Genomic DNA, 16,221 nt, shown 5'->3' on the forward strand with positions numbered 1-16,221 from the left:
TCACGGGATGATGTGTTACGGAACGAGTAAAGAGACTTGCCGGTAACGAGATTGAACAAGGTATCGGGATACCGACGATCGAATCTCGGGCAAGTATCGTACCGCTAGACAAAGGGAATTGTATACGGGATTGATTAAGTCCTTGACATCGTGGTTCATCCGATGAGATCATCGTGGAGCATGTGGGAGATAACATGGGTATCCAGATCCCGCTGTTGGTTATTGACCGGAGAGTTGTCTCGGCCATGTCTGCATGACTCACGAACCCGTAGGGTCTACACACTTAAGGTTCGATGACGCTAGGGTTATAGGGAAAGTATGCACGCGGTTACCGAATGTTGTTCGAAGTCCCGGATGAGATCCCGGACGTCACGAGGAGTTCCGGAATGGTCCGGAGGTAAAAATTAATATATAGGAAGTATGGTTTTGGCCACCGGAAGTGTTCCGGGCATCACCGGTAGTGTACCGGGACCACCGGAGGGGTCCGGGGGTCCACCAGGTGGGGCCACCAGCCCCGGAGGCCTACATGTGCCAATAGTGGGAAGGGACCAGCCCCTAGGTGGGCTGGGGCGCCTCCCACCAAGGCCCAAGGCGCCTCCAAGAAGGGAAGGGGGCAAACCCTAGGGCAGATGGGCCCTAAGGCCCACCCAGGTGCGCCTCCCCCTCTCCCCCTTGTGGCCGCCCCCAGATCCCACCCCAGGTGCGCCTCCCCCTCTCCCCCTTGTGGCCGCCACCCAGATGGGATCTGGGGGCTGCCGCCACCCCTAGGGAGGGAACCCTAGGTGGGGCCGCAGCCCCTTCCCTTCCCCTATATATACTTGAGCAAAGGGGCGGCCCAACACACGATTCAATCTTCCTGTTGGCGCAGCCCTACCCCTCTCCCTCCTCGTCTCTCGTAGTGCTCGGCGAAGCCCTGCTGGAGTCCCGCGCTCCTCCACCACCACCACGCCGTCGTGCTGCTGTTGGATGGAGTCTTCCCCAACCTCTCCTTCTCCCCTTGCTGGATCAAGGCGTAGGAGACGTCACCGGGCTGTACGTGTGTTGAACGTGGAGGTGCCGTCCGTTCGGCACTAGGATCATCGGTGATTTGGATCACGAAGAGTACGACTCCATCAACCCCGTTCACTTGAACGCTTCCGCTTAGCGATCTACAAGGGTATGTAGATGCACTCTCCTTCCCTCGTTGCTAGATTACTCCATAGATTGATCTTGGTGATGCGTAGAAAAATTTGAATTTCTGCTACGTTCCCCAACAATGCAGTGATCTCATCCGCGTCCCTGGCAGGCTTCATACGGCTACCAACATTGTCATAGTTGTACTCCAAGTCCAAATCCCTCTCGTCCTCGACGATCATGTTGTGTAAAATTACACAAGCAGTCATGATGTTTCTAAGGGATTTTTTTATCTCGGAAGTGAGAGGGACCTCGAACAATGGCAAACCGAGCTTGCAACACACCAAATGCCTTCTCAATTTTCTTTCGGCAAGTTTCTTGTACTTTGGAAAAGAATGTGTTCTTGATTTTGGGGTCACTAATGGTCTTCACAAATGTTGACCATGAAAGATAAACACCATCGGGGAGATAGTACCCCATTGTATAGTCATGGCCATTGACGTTATAGTTGCAAGTTGGAGCTTTGCCACTAGCTAGCTGAGCAAATAGATGAGATCGCTGTAAAACATTGATATCATTGAGAGACCCTGGCAAACCAAAGAAGCAATTTCAAATCCATAGATCATGCATGTGAAGGCACGGCTTCAAGCACGATGGTGAGTTTACGTTTGTGGCCGGTGTATTGCCCTGCCCAAGCCACCGGGCAATTCTTTCACCTTCAATGCATGCAATCAATACTACCTAACCTGCCTGTCCATCTCCTTGCTTTGTTCATTGCCACGAGCTTCTTTGTGTCTTCTTCATTTGGAGCTCGAAGATACTCGTGGTCAAAAACCTGGATCATTGTCTTCGCAAAGACACAGACACATTTGGTGATGGTATCTTCGCCAATGCGAAGATATTCATCCGCATAGTCGGCGGGAACACCATATGTAATCACTCTCATTGCCGCCAATTTTTTTTAATATGCACTAAAACCAATCATGGTCACTAATGCCATTACCTTGGCGAAGTAGTCTTTCATGAGCATCTTGTCACCGAGAGCTCGGTTGTGGGGAATGTTTAACCGGCTGACCGTCGATCCACGCCGCTTTTTCTTCGGCCAGCCTCAAATTCGTCCACGAGATGCAACAACACAAGGTTGTTGACATCGTCGTCGAGTATCATCTCTCCTATGTCCAAATCATCGAATGAAGACGACGAGGACGAACTCCAATCTATCTACAAAATGCACATAAAACACCCACAAATTTCACCCGAACCTACTCCGGGCCAAATCAAGCACGAAACCGCAGGTGTTGGACATACCTCGCCGTCCAAAGCAAAGCCGTGCGACGCCCCGCTCTTCTTCTCCCCCACGGCCGAAAAAAACCAAAGCCGCGCCGCCCCTTTCTTCTCCCCGTTTGTGGTAAATGATGATCGTTTCTGTTTGAAAGTGCAAATTGAGCTTTGAGGTTTTGTTAGTGTCGTGTGCCGATGATGATGCGACGAATCTTATTGATTTGGTTTACAACCATTCCATCACATTTACATGTCACACACGGCACAAATTTCGCAAGACCAAAAGCTAACTGACAACGCTGCACAAATCCAGTATAGTACTGTACGTACTACAGTCTTCAGAGAAAGAACATCATCACCTCTGTTCCTCTCAGTGCATCCATCACTTCACAGCGCGGAGCCGCAGACCGCCCGGCAGCTACAACGTCCATCACGAAGTGCTAGACGTAGGATATGCAATTGAAATAAGTTCTTGCTAATGGAAAAAAATGGAGGGTTGAATGTAGGTGCTGTTTTTATTTTGCCCGAGGGATTTGAATTAGCGCCGCTCGATCATATTTCCCCGAGTTAAAGAAAAGATAGAAAATCTTGCTTTTCAGAGTGCCCACGTCCGAGAACTCCAGAGAAAAATCAACGAGACGTACGATGATGTCAATCAAAAATAAAAAACAATCAACGAGACGTCCTAAAAACTCCTCGCATTCGCATCAGACTAGCGGAGGGAAGGGTTCCAAGATTCTGCCTACAACAACTGCAAGCTGAAACATCAATATTACCGTCTCGTACTCATTCATGCTTCTTTATTCATCAACACATAACGCACACCCCGTACATTTTTTCAAGCTAATGAGGAAATGTGGAGGAGGCGACCGTGGACCGAGGTCCTGAGCAGTGGGCTTGGCAGTCCTCCATTGTTTTGAAGCAGACATCTAGAGGGGGGCAGATAATGCATCCAGATGGACCCCTGTAGCACCCGTGATGGATGTCATGCGCGCCTAGTTCTCTACCTATGAAAACATCAAGAAAAACACAATATTAACTTATGATTATACACTGTGACATGTTGACAAGATTCTGGTAGTCAACTTTGAGATATGTTATAAATAAGGAACGAATCAAACAAAAACACAAGAAAAGATGCCACTTACATTGTGTTTGGGTCGCAAAGCATATAATAAGAACGAACAATAGTGCTTGGGCACGCTTCGGGCACTTCTCCATGTCCATGTCTATATAGATGACTAAGGCTTCAACGGTTGTTGGCAGGCTGGTCTTGGTTGAAACTAACTGACGGATGCTAACATATACTCCCTCCGTAGCAACATCCGGCTTCATATATAAGGAAGATCTATTAAGTGTCATAGAGCTTTTTGGAGTATTTTGAATGGCTACCCTTTGTTTATTGGGAAAGAAATTATTGCTGATTATTATTTGATATATATGGAAATAATTATTGCCGATTATTACTCAATATGGACACTTAATGCTCACATTAGACAAGATAGATAAAATCAGCCATTAATTAATTTTCCATATTTTAAGGACGCCGACATTCGCTGGGAGAGCAAGTCAAATCCAACGAGCAAACGATTTTACGCTACGAACACCTGGCCACCAGCGGTTAAGCCCAAAATCGACATTTAATTATTACTTTTTAGACAAAAATTGCCATTTAATTCAGAAAAAAATTGAGGAGAGAAAACATTCGAGGCTGCCCCCTTACTGGGCCACCAGCGGTCAAGCCCAAACATGTCATTTCCTTGAGAAAAAGAAGTGAAAACTGTTTGTACACTTAGTGCAATTTCTTTTATTTACCTATGTGTAGTATGGGCGAATCAACCTGTGGTTGAATGTTAGAGGTACGGTGGTATCCCCGGCCCACCAAGGTTTCTGGTGCTCACATTATTTCTTAATTTCTGGTGATGCACTTAAGGGTAGGGTGTGCGTGTGTGCGTTCATAGTGATGAGTGTATGTGCGTATGTATGAGCGTTTGCGTCTATACTATGTTTAAGAAAACATATGTGTAGTAGGGGTAACTCAAAAAATAACTATGTGTAGTATCGGACAAAAAAACATTTTTTTAGAATACAATACAATTAAAGTACACTCACCCCTATGAACACACACACGAATAGCTTACCCCTACGAGACAAAAACAAAAGTTGACATGTTAAAAATGCCTAAAACAAAGTGCTAGGTATGCCGTCGCATGAAACACAAAAAAGGTTAATGATAGCTGTTGAGATAAGACTCCCATGCTATGTCCAAATAATTTGTGGTTGTATTAGAAATTAAATTTAGCATAGTTTGTTCATAAATTTCCAATAATGTGCAAAGATAAAATGACCATGGTCCAAACAATTAATTCACTGGATATGAATTTACCATGGTATAGAAAAAATGAAAATGATGAGGTGTGTACAAAACTAAGTTTGCCATGGTCTAAAATATATTTCAACATGTTACAAAAAATGATAATTGGCATGGAAATAAAAATAAATTTTCCTATAGGAACGGTAAGGAAAAGGAAGAATTTGCCATGGTATAGTAGTATAATTTTCCATATTACAGAAATAAAAAATACCATGGTACTAACATAATTTTTTGATCATGAAAATTATGGAGAAAAAATGAATTTCCCAAGATTCAGAATAAAATTAGCCATTGTACAAAAATAAAATTGCCATAATACTAATAAATTTGCCAACATGTAATTTTCTTTAAAAAAGCAATTTGCCATGGCCGAAACAAAATAAGTTGCCGTGGTACAAAAGATAAAATTGCCATGGTATAAAAATAACTTTGCCACCATGAAAAGTAAGAAAAATAAAAACAATTTGTTGTGGCCAAACAAATATTTTTTGTCATTTTTTATTGTACTTTGCAAAAAAATTCAATTTTTTTTTGCAATATGGTAGCCCGACGTGGGGTGGAGCTGCGTACCGTGAGCACGGAGGTGACCGTGAAGACAAAATGGACAAAATGGACCTATGGACGAAAGTATTTCACAAACTAAACCGTGTTTGAAAAAAATTCACTCAGGTGACCCTTTTGTGCAGCGCCCGGCAGCCAGTCGTTGCACCCTACTGAGCAGCGCCTTACTGACAGGAGATGCACTCCTGGCCAGCGTGGCACCCCTGGTCCAGGCCCGGCCCCACGCCTGGTCGTCCAGCGCCTAGCCGACAGGCGCTATGCTACGACGTGTGGCTCCTAGCCCAGAGGCGCTGCACTTGGACTTAGTAACCGCAGCGGGCTGACCCTCCCCCATCCCGACCCATTTGTTCCACTCGCAACAGAGAGTGGCGACGGGGGCGGCTATCTCCTCTCCCCCTCTCAATCCCCTCTCGAAAATCCAAGCGATTTGAAGATTTGATCCGTGGATTTGTTCCCCACTACCACCTAGAAGTAATCTCCTCTGATCCCCTTCTTTCTATCCGAAAACCTTCCCCATTCTTCATGTTTGTGGTGAAACCATAGTTTATGATTGATTTGAAATTTCTATGGGAAATAGAATGAATGTGTGTTGATTTAGAGTATGTATTAGTTGTAAACATTGGGGAACATTATTGATGTTGATTTGTATTGTAAATTGCATACATAGGAATTTGTATGTACATATAAATTAATAATCACGTATGAAATAATATCAGATGCTTGCTTATAGAATAATTGTTGAGGGTTGAGATTGTCTAGATGCTTAATGCTTACATATGAAGGTGATAAAACACTTCTTTTCACATGGTAGATTTTCATTCAAGTACATCGCAAATATTTGTCAGACCGATGTCAATTTTTTATCAAGCTTTTTAGTACCCATCGAAAATTGTTGAGACGAATACATATGAAGTAATGCATAGGAAGTAGTTTGCTCGTATGTAGTTAGCATAGGAAGTATGGTGAAAAATGTGAATATTTATCCTATGCATAGGATGGTCGTTTGCTCACATATCAAATAATGCTCATATATGTTTATTGTTTGAAATATGTAGGATGGTTTGGCTTCTCGATGATTACTATGACGTTCAACACCGGGCCTACATAATGTCGGAGAAGAAGCAGGTAATAATCATACTAGTTGGTACTTTGAAATTTGTGTTTAGTTCAAACAGAGACTCCGTAAGTACTTGCTTGTTTGAAGTCGCTTTTACCTCTGAAGATTCGGTCTCACGGGGCATCGTCGAGTGCCATGCCCTATGATGAGTGGTACACACCGTACAGCAGACAGACATGACTCCCCCCGTTCATTCAGCTGGTCAGCGGTCGACGCCGAACCTCAATGCTGCAGGAATCACCTCACTTGTTGATCGGTGGAGGACGGAGACACACAATTTCCATCTTCTGACCGAGGAGATGACCGTGACGCTTCAGGATGTTTCCATGATCACCGCACTTCCTATTGAGGGGAAGTCTTTTTGTATGAGCACCAATTCTGATGGGTGGCGCCAGCAGATGGAGGCCCTTATTGGTATGGCTCCTGTAGAGGCTCCAGCAGATGGAGAGAAAAAGGAAAGAGTCGCAGTCGGTGCTCCTTTCACGTCGATTGCAACGACCTTTGCGCATTGCCCTGAGGATGGTAATGATGATGTGATCCAGACATATGCTCGCGTGTACATGTGGTACGTTATCAGTAGGACTCTTTTTGTTGACGCCACTGGTAAGAACGCTCAATGGATGTGGCTTAAGGCGTTTACCGTCTTTGACAGCCAATGGAGCTGGGGTTAGGCGACACTGGGCTACTTGTACCGACAGTTGATCACTTGTGAGTTTTCACCTCCTTTCTACATTACCAATGCAATCTTGCCCTTAATTGAACCATGTTTTCCTTTATGTGTAGTTGGATGATGCTTGTTTTAGGATCTCAAAGGAAGGATTTATTGGTGGTTGTATGCTCCTACCATTGGTATGGAGCTGGGACTGCCTGCCAGTTCGACGCCCGAAGGACGTATCGTTCAAGCCCTGGGATGAACAAGGCGACGACCTACGGCTCCCCATTTGGACTCACAAGTGGGATGTGGTAACCGAGATGACGAGCAATGTCAATCTCATGTATAGGCAGTACACCAACGAGTTGGACACGCTTACGGCTGAGCAGGTAAACATTGACATTACATCACTCATTCTCATGTATTATGAAAACTCTACATCAATGTTGTGTTGTTGTGCTACGAGGTGGAATGGGAGTCATATGGTGCCAAGGATAGATTAGGTGATGCGGATGGGTTCGTCCTAAATCTGATGTGCATGCGGGATAGGGATCTTTGGCTAATGCGGTGCCCACTCATATGCAATTGGACGGTTGAGCTTCACTTGTCACATCGTGTGTACCGATAGTTTGGTTTGTTTCAGGGTCACCCGCCGGAGTGGGAGGACACGGACAAAGTACTTCACAGGTAAGATAGCATGAACCGTGTGCACTTAGCATCGTCTGCAGGTCCTTTTTGATGGTGCTAATATTTAGTTTTTTAACATGCAAGTTGGATAGGAAAAAGTAACGAAAGATCAAGGACTGGGATAAACATCATAAGAAGTATGTCACCATGTTCGAGCTTTGTGTGGAGCAAGCTAAGGCTAGAGCAGGATCCCAGCTATGTGAGTACTTTCCACTCGCCTTCAACAACTACCTTAAATGGTATCTTGAAAATACTCGTGTGGAGATATGCCCGCCAGCCTATGATGAGGAGATTTTGGAAGATCCCATCGTTTTTGATGAGCTTGCCCAGAGCGAATACAACAAATATGCTAGGGAAGGGAGCCGAGTCCCTTTTGCTCCAATGATAAACTTTGTGGTAAAGTGTTCCCCTCTGGGGTTTCCTATTGGCACTATTACACATCTTTGTTTGCCTAACATGTTAAAGTCGTTTCATCCACAACGCAAGGAGATCAAAAAGCAAGCTGACGAAAGCCAGACTATGCTAGACACAACCCCAATTGGAAAAAGCAAGGGTGAAGGTGCACTTCGAGCTTTCACTAAGGTACATATCTCATTCACTTGCCCATGTTACATATCTTGCTAAGTTACATATATCATTCACTTGTCCATGTTACAGCGTCAGGGCTAAAGGTTAAGGCGGTTATCCAACCTTATCTGTTGCCGTGACCCCGAAATTCATAACCTTCGCAGTCCAAGTCTGCTACATCACTTGACCATAGGGCTCATCTGGAGTATGAGACTACCTCGACAGCTCATCTGGAGGATGAGGATGTAATCGCTGAAGAGGTATGACAATAGCACATATTCATTTCTTTGATGCATTCTTCACTTTATTATGATGCACGTACTTTACCATAGCATCTTCTTTTATGATAGGTTGATGATGACATGACATTGCAGGACTTTCAAGTTTGGTCCGCTTACATGTTGAAGCCTAGGAAGGGAATCAAACGGTTCACCCTCGAAGACTTCAGCGCCAGAGGAAGGAGGGCGGTCGGTGGGAGGTCACGGATGGCAACAGGCGTGGGGAGCATCAGGGGTATGGAGGACGGCGATGAGGACGAGGAGGAGGAAGAGGAGGAACCACAGCCGGTTGCTCCTAGGAGGAAGAAGATAGCCAGTAAGAGGGTAAGAGCTGGCAAGAGTACGCGCGAAAGGAATAATTAGTGGTGTCAGACTTATCGTTGTTTTCCTACTGAACTAGTTGTCGGTTTGTTATGTTCATGAACTTGTAGTGATATTGAGCTTATGGTTGGTGTTAACTCTTACTATTGTCTTGAGAGTTCAAAGAAAGAGCATCATCACCTATGTTCCTCTCTGGGCCGTCGCCTGCAACACGCATCCATGGCGCACTTCACAGTGCGAAGCCGCAGAAGGGGCAGAACCGGAACTGTCGGTCGGCAGCACTGCCCCACGCGGGGGAGGAGCAGGCCCGGGCTCGGCTTCCTGTTGCCGAGGGACCCTGGCGCGAGGAGGCCACAGTCACGACAGAGGTAGGCGGGGTCCTTGCCCGGCCACTGCCACGCCGACACGAAGAAGAGCTTGAGCACCTTCTCGGTCTCCACCAGATCGGTCACGCCGCCACAGCGCAGGCACCGCCCGGCCGCCTCCTTGAGGACCCGTCCTGCGCCCTGCTCCACGCCGCCCACGAAGAAGAACATCGTTGCGCCTCTCGCTCGTCCTCGATCGCTGCCGATTTCTTCTGAATTTTTCTCGCACGACCCCTCCTTGCCTCGGTTCTCAGCTCCGATCGATCTGATGAAGTGTTAGTTTGATGGCTCGGTGTAGTGTGTGGATCGCTTCCTTGCACTTTTGGAGGAAGGGAGAAACGGACTGACAATTCTGGAGAGCTCAGAATATTGGATCTGGACGGGAATCCTGAGATGGCCTGGAGGGGGAGGGCCGGTTCTCAGCACATGGGTAGATGGGCTGAACAACCAATTTGCGACGTGCTTTCCATGGGAAGCTCCTATCTGCCGCTCTCTAGGACCTGTTACTTCACAAGAAGTACTGCTACCACTCGACTTGGTAGCTACCTGATTTGTCATGCAACGCAAACAATTAAGAACCGAAGCAAGCACTGGTCCGAACATTTTTTAAATTTTGAACGCACAACATTATTTTGAAGAAAAACGTGAATGTTGTATGAAACCGAGAACACTTTTCGAAATTGTGAATAAAATTTGAAATAACTCAAATATTTTTAAAAATGTAAACAATATTTGAAAACAGGAAAAATTTAAACTCACCAAAAAAATGAAAAGCGGATATTTTTTCAAAAGCTGGAACATTTTTCAAACTCGAAAAAAAATTGGATACGCGAACATTGTTGAAAAATGGGAAAAAAATTAAACTCCCAAACAAAATTTGGAAACACGAACTTTCTTTTAGAAGTGATTATTTTTTGAAACACCTGAACAAAATTTGAAACACGGAGAACTTTTAAAATATGCGAAAAAATTAAAACCCCAGAACAAAATTTGAAACACGAATGTTCAGAAATATTTTTTAAGCACCCTAAGAAAATTTAAAAAAATGCAAATGAAATTTGAAATCCTGAACAAAATTTGACAAGTTATGAAATTTTGAAAAAATACATAAATTAAAGAAAGAAACAGAAAAACAAAACGAACCAGAAAAAACCAGGCCAAAAATGGTTCAGGAACCTTCTAGAAGGATGCATTAACCAGTAGAAACCAGGACTAAAACCCTCCAAAAGGTTTCCAAAACCAAATGCAATTTACTAGTTAGCTATCTTAGATGGGCTGGCCCAGTCGGTCGCTTAGTGTAGTCGCTCTATGCGTTAGCTCGACAGTTAGACGCAGAGAGCGTTAAATAGGAAAGTCCCCTTCCATGGACTTTTGTGTATTTTTTTGGCAACAGCAACCCTCAAAGAGGGCTAGATATTTTATTCATTTGTGTCCAAGAGAGAAAAGTCCATATTTCAACTCCGAAATAACCGGTCGATTTGATTTGCAACCTTCATCTTCAAAACCGCTCGCATTACACTCTCAACTTATACCATATAGTTCAAAAGACAACCCTTTTCTTGGTTTTGGGCTGGTCAAACTGGTTTTGACCGAGTCAATTGTTATCTCATATTGACTTCGTTCTTCGTAGATATCACCACCTGTCACATTGAAGGTCACAGGTTCTCTAAACAATATGTGTTACATGCGTAGGTCTTTGGATCATGTTGTCCGGGCCATTAAATTGGATAACACACATTGCGCTCACCACAGAACAACAACTTAAAACAATCATAAGACTATAAACACCAATGCCGACATATAGTATGGGCACAAATAAATCTTACCATTCACCTGCATCTCCCACACCTAGGAAAAAATTACTCACACATCATAAAAGAATAACCAATCATCTCAGAGAATGATCCATTGAAAACAGTATTAATAATAGCGTGAAGACACACAATAATATGAATGATTAAATGAGTCTCAATCTCCAGATGAGTTGCAAATAGAGTTGCACATCCTAATCTTACAACTTGGAATTCCTCTTACAATGCTTATGATGAGATGAAATGCAGATGCGAAAACAAAACGGAGAAGATCTTCGATGGTTCTTCTTCTCCGGTCTCTTCTCCCTCTATTCCGAACGGAGTGGTGGCGGCGGCTAGGTCTCTCTGATGCCAAATGCCCATTTACAAAGTCTGTTCTTGTAGATGAGGAGAGGCCTCTGACATTTGGTAAGAGCGTTGGTACGAGCGCTTGCGCTCATACCAATGTCGTCTTGCACTCTGTTGTCGCTGGTGCCAAATCTTCCAACATAGAAGTTGCTTCAAATGGATTGATTTGTATAATCTTGATTGTTTTCCTTCCATAAATGTATTTTCCTGTCAAACAATAGGAAAATGAGTTTTCTTCTCTCTCAAAGGATTAGCGTTATAAATAACCGAGAAATAACAAAAGAAAGATGAAAACCAATTCAAAACTCTTCATGAAAAGTGAGAAATTCTTGAACCATCAAATCCCCCAAGCTTAAGTTTTGCTCGTCTTCGAGGAACTAAGAAATTAAAAGAATGAAAGGGAGTTTGGCAAATGAGTGAAAGAAGTTTACCGACTTGCGAAGATATAATATTTCCATTTTCACAAGTCCTTAATTAAGAGAATACTTGCATTTGAATGATTGCACTCAAGCTCACTTCCTAGCCATGTGTATTTCTCAAGTTAAATCTTTTATGGTTAACTAAGTGTGGAGCAAGTGAGAAATGTGTTCTCATAAGAGAATGGATTTAGTAGGCCATTTAAACACAAATTTAACCAAGGGGTTTTGAATGAGAAGAAAATTTCCCTGGCTTGGTTGAGCACCAGGGAGCTTTGGGTGCTTCCCTTGTTTGGTTCGGTGAGGGGCAAAGAGACGAACGAATCCCACCCACATGACACGGTAATTTTACCGAGGTTCGGGCTGCTGTGAAGTATAAAACCCTATGTCCTGCTTGGTTGATTGATGGTTGTGGTGAACAAAGGTTACATGTGTGGTTTCTATAGCCAGGGCTAGCTGGGATGAGGAAACACACTATCAAATGTGGGTGTTCTTTCTAAGAGCTTTGCTGTTCTGGGTCCCACCTTGATCTAGGTAGCTCGGGCCTACTTTTATAGTTGCAAGGGGTTGCCATAGTAGCTATGATCAGTGCAAGCAAGTGGTTGCATAGTAAATCTTCCATCACAGCAACTGAGAGGCACGTGACGACGATGGCGCGTAAGCGGGAGCAGACACGCGTCCCATTAGACGCCTTTGTGACTTTGGGGCATGCCACTATAGCACGAGCGACAAGTGGCACCCATGCGGGGGAAAGCATGCGGGAGACAGACAGACACGGATGGACTTTTTGGGGGCATTATATACCCGAAATGGCGCCATGACATTGGGCACACCTATAGACCTGCGGACACAGACAGACTTTTTGTGTACCATCCAAACAGATAAAAAACTATATAGCACGTGTCCGTTTAGGTCTGCCCATTGGAGTTGTCCTAAGAGCATCTACAGCCGGGCACCTCAAACTGCTCTTAAACGCCCGGGTGGGCCGCCCGGTTACTGATCGGTCAAAAAAATCAACCCACTTGGGTGCCTCAAACCGGCCTCAAATGCTCGGTTGACCAGCACCCCTCATGTCCAGCCCAAATCTGGGGCGAATTTGGGGAGGGGGGCACACAAAATCGTCAGAAACCCAATGGTCTGGCAAGCGTCTCCTCCGGTGGGGGTGTGAAAATCGCGTGGTGCAGCTCCAACTCGCTGCCTGAGGCCAAAGTCCGGCTATTTAAGCAGGACGGTGTCCCCCGGCCCTAGCCACATCCTCTTCATCCTTCTTCGTGCCGCCGACATGAGACCATCCATTTCTCTTCATCTATGTCTCCTTCTTCCCTTGAAGTCCTCCTCTACCATGGCCCACAAAAGAGGACCACTTATGCTATGCGAACGCAGGAGCACCGCTTCCAGATGCAGGACGAGATACGGGCAAGGCGCGCCGCACGGATCACAGCCTGCCTGCCTCCGATCTCGCCAGAGGAGGAGGAGGAGAAGGAAGAGGAGGGAACGCGCCAGAGCTCATGGAGGGAACGAGTCCGGAGGAGGAGGAGGCGACGGAGCCGGAGGAGGAGCCGACGCCAGTTGCGGGCTACACCATGAAGGACGCCATGGCTGAGTTCGAGGTCGCCCGAGCGGCAGAGATGGCGGAGCAGACCGCCATCCTAGAGTCCATGCAAGATGAGGCGTATGTGGAGTCCATCCGGCGCTTCATCTAGTAAGAACAGACGGAGACCGAGGCACTTTTCGACGAGCTGGATGCGAAGGAGGAGACGGAGGCCGACGCAGAGCCGGAGTTGCGTCTGCCGCCCATGTGCCCAGAGCCCGGAATGAAGATAGTGAATATCTCCGCAGTGTAGCGTAGGTTTTGTTGATCTACGTAATACATAGTTGTTTCCTTTTAAGGATGGCAATTTTATCCATGGACATGGATATCCATGGATATCCGACCCGAATGGATAGGGTTTGGATATGCTTTTGTGTCCATGGGCGGCGCCCAAACCCGACCCAATTATTCGTGGATAGGGCATGGATATAATCTTGTACCCATGGATATATCCAAACCCGACCCGATAGTATGACTTAATGGGGGGAAATCTGCTATCCCTGCCCCACGGTCGTATGTCCCACAACAACTCTACACTTATTTTTATCTAAAACATGCATAAGAAATTACACAATCCCCATTGTAACTTTTTTTAGTTGACATTCAATCCCCTCTGTAACATACTCCAACACCCCTTCCCTTATTTTTACCTCCTTCTTAAATGACTCGTCATTCTTATCTATTAGAAAAATACTAAATGATCTTAGGTTGTTAGTGGATGTTGATTTACCATAAGTGAAGCCTAGCCTACCACGAGGTGAAGAATGGAAGAGTTTATGTTAATATTGTGTTATGTCTTATTTATATGTTTCAAGAGGACCCAATGGATATCCAATGGGTATGGATATCCATCGAATTTGGACATGGACACAATTTTTTACCCATGGATTTTTTCATGGGTGGGCAAAGACTGTCTTTATGGACATGAATATGGATTTGAGATTGTTCAACCCGATTCAAATCCGACCCATTGCCATCCTTATTTCCTTTATATGGTTTGTATGGTTTTAAAGATTGATCTATGAGGTATTCGGATGCTGAGAAAAGAATTTGAGGAATGCCCGATCACTACTCAGGTGCGTCCACGTACGTCTGAGGGGTCAAATTTGGTGTACATGGTTGTGAATGATCTAACCTGCTTGTGCAGTTTTGCACGTGGACATGTGAAGTCGGAGGAACCAAACATAGCACTGGTCTAGAAAACCGGCTAGCCCGGCGTGCAGTTTTGCATGTGGCTATGTGGAGTCAGATGAATCTAGCAATAGGTGCCCACGTACAACGTCCCTTTGCATTTACATGAACATAATATACGGAGGGGAACAATTAAAAGAGCTGGACAATACAACGGGCCCCTTTGAGCTTTCTCACATGCGGATCACAGCGGGTTTTAGCTGTGGATGCAAGGCGCTGTACGAAATCCGCGTTCCTCAAACATCCCGCAGGACGGAGCCAGGATTCTAACATACGAACGAGATTTTGTCTTTTGCGTGTGAAGAATAACTGGCAAAATAAGTATAAAGATGGTCGTAGTCTAGGTTAATGAGGCAAAATCTTCATCGAAGAAAAATAAACAGGTCCAAGTACTTGATGAATTTAATTTGTACTAAAAGTTGGCATGAAGCAAATGCAAAAGAGCAATTCAAATGTTAAATCTTCCTACTTGTGTGGAGACGATAAATGATGCAAAACGTCGTCTCGCAGGACACGAATATTCAGTTACTACAGTTCTAATTATCTAGTCCCTAAAGGCACTGATTAATATAGCACGTAATTGTAAATAACAAGACAAGATGAAGTAGGGAGAATGGGAAGCCACAGTAAGCTAGCTCTTTTCCCTTGCCGATCATGCTAGCTATGCATGCGTGCAACCTCTGGATTGCCTTTTTTTTGGAAATGGATTGCCCTTGGCCTCTGCATCTAAAAGATGCATACAGCCATATTATTAACATGTGTCCAACAAGTACCAAGGTCTGCAATTCAAATACAGCTCGCAAGCGGAGCAAAGAGAGAAAAATAAAATAAAGTAATCTCAAAGCCACAACTGGCCGGAAAATAGGACAACGTGACTAAACACCTATCCTGTTATGAGACCGCCATCCAAATTGGTTGAAGATAGCCCGTACTACCATCTCTTATTAGTTGGACCCAATAACCAAATGCTCCCTGGAGGCCATAGGAGTGAGTGACAACCACGTACGGATCCATGCAGTAGCTCTAAAAATAACCTGCAAGAAATTTAGAGTATATTGTCTATTAAAAATCTATATCGTTCCTCCAGTTCCATATAGCCCATAATAATACACATATCCCAATCCGAATACGTGATGCAATATCAGGTTGCACCCCGGCTAGCCACGTCCCAAACAATGCATCTAGACTAGCTGGAGGGGTGATGTTAACTGCTATATGGATGGTTCACCAAAGTAATTTTGCGAGAGGACAATCTATAAATAGGTGTTGAATTGTTTCGTTACGATCACAAAAACAACATCGAGCACTACCTACCCATCGTCACTTCAACAGATTGTCTTTAGTAAGGATCACCCGCTTGTAGACAAACCACATGAAAATTTTGATCCATTGGGGAACCTTTACTTTCCAAATATATATGGATCTTGGGATTGGGTCAGACTCACTTAGATCCAAGTACAAAGATTTAACAGTGAACACTCCATTTTCCGTTAACTTCCAGTGAAAGTGGTCCGATTGGTTTGAAAGTTGAACATCCATCAACCTCCT

General features: G+C 44.7%; 1 long non-coding RNA gene and 2 pseudogenes across 1 annotated transcript; 1 reads left to right on the plus strand and 2 right to left on the minus strand.

Moving 5' to 3' along the window:
- Positions 1-3,166: 3,166 nt before the first annotated feature.
- On the minus strand, positions 3,167-3,680 carry LOC147991732 (uncharacterized). Its single transcript, XR_015613972.1, has 2 exons — positions 3,543-3,680; positions 3,167-3,401 (listed from the first exon to the last, which is right to left on the minus strand). It is a non-coding gene; the product is annotated as an uncharacterized LOC147991732 (long non-coding RNA).
- A 2,705-nt stretch (positions 3,681-6,385) lies between these two features.
- On the plus strand, positions 6,386-8,993 carry LOC147991733 (uncharacterized; annotated as a pseudogene).
- A 94-nt stretch (positions 8,994-9,087) lies between these two features.
- Positions 9,088-9,652, minus strand: LOC125532917 (uncharacterized; annotated as a pseudogene).
- Between the last annotated feature and the right edge of the window lie 6,569 nt (positions 9,653-16,221).

Source organism: Triticum urartu, chromosome 1A (assembly GCF_056163025.1).
Source record: "Triticum urartu cultivar PI428250 chromosome 1A, HENAU_Tu73, whole genome shotgun sequence".
Taxonomy (NCBI): Eukaryota; Viridiplantae; Streptophyta; class Magnoliopsida; order Poales; family Poaceae; genus Triticum; species Triticum urartu.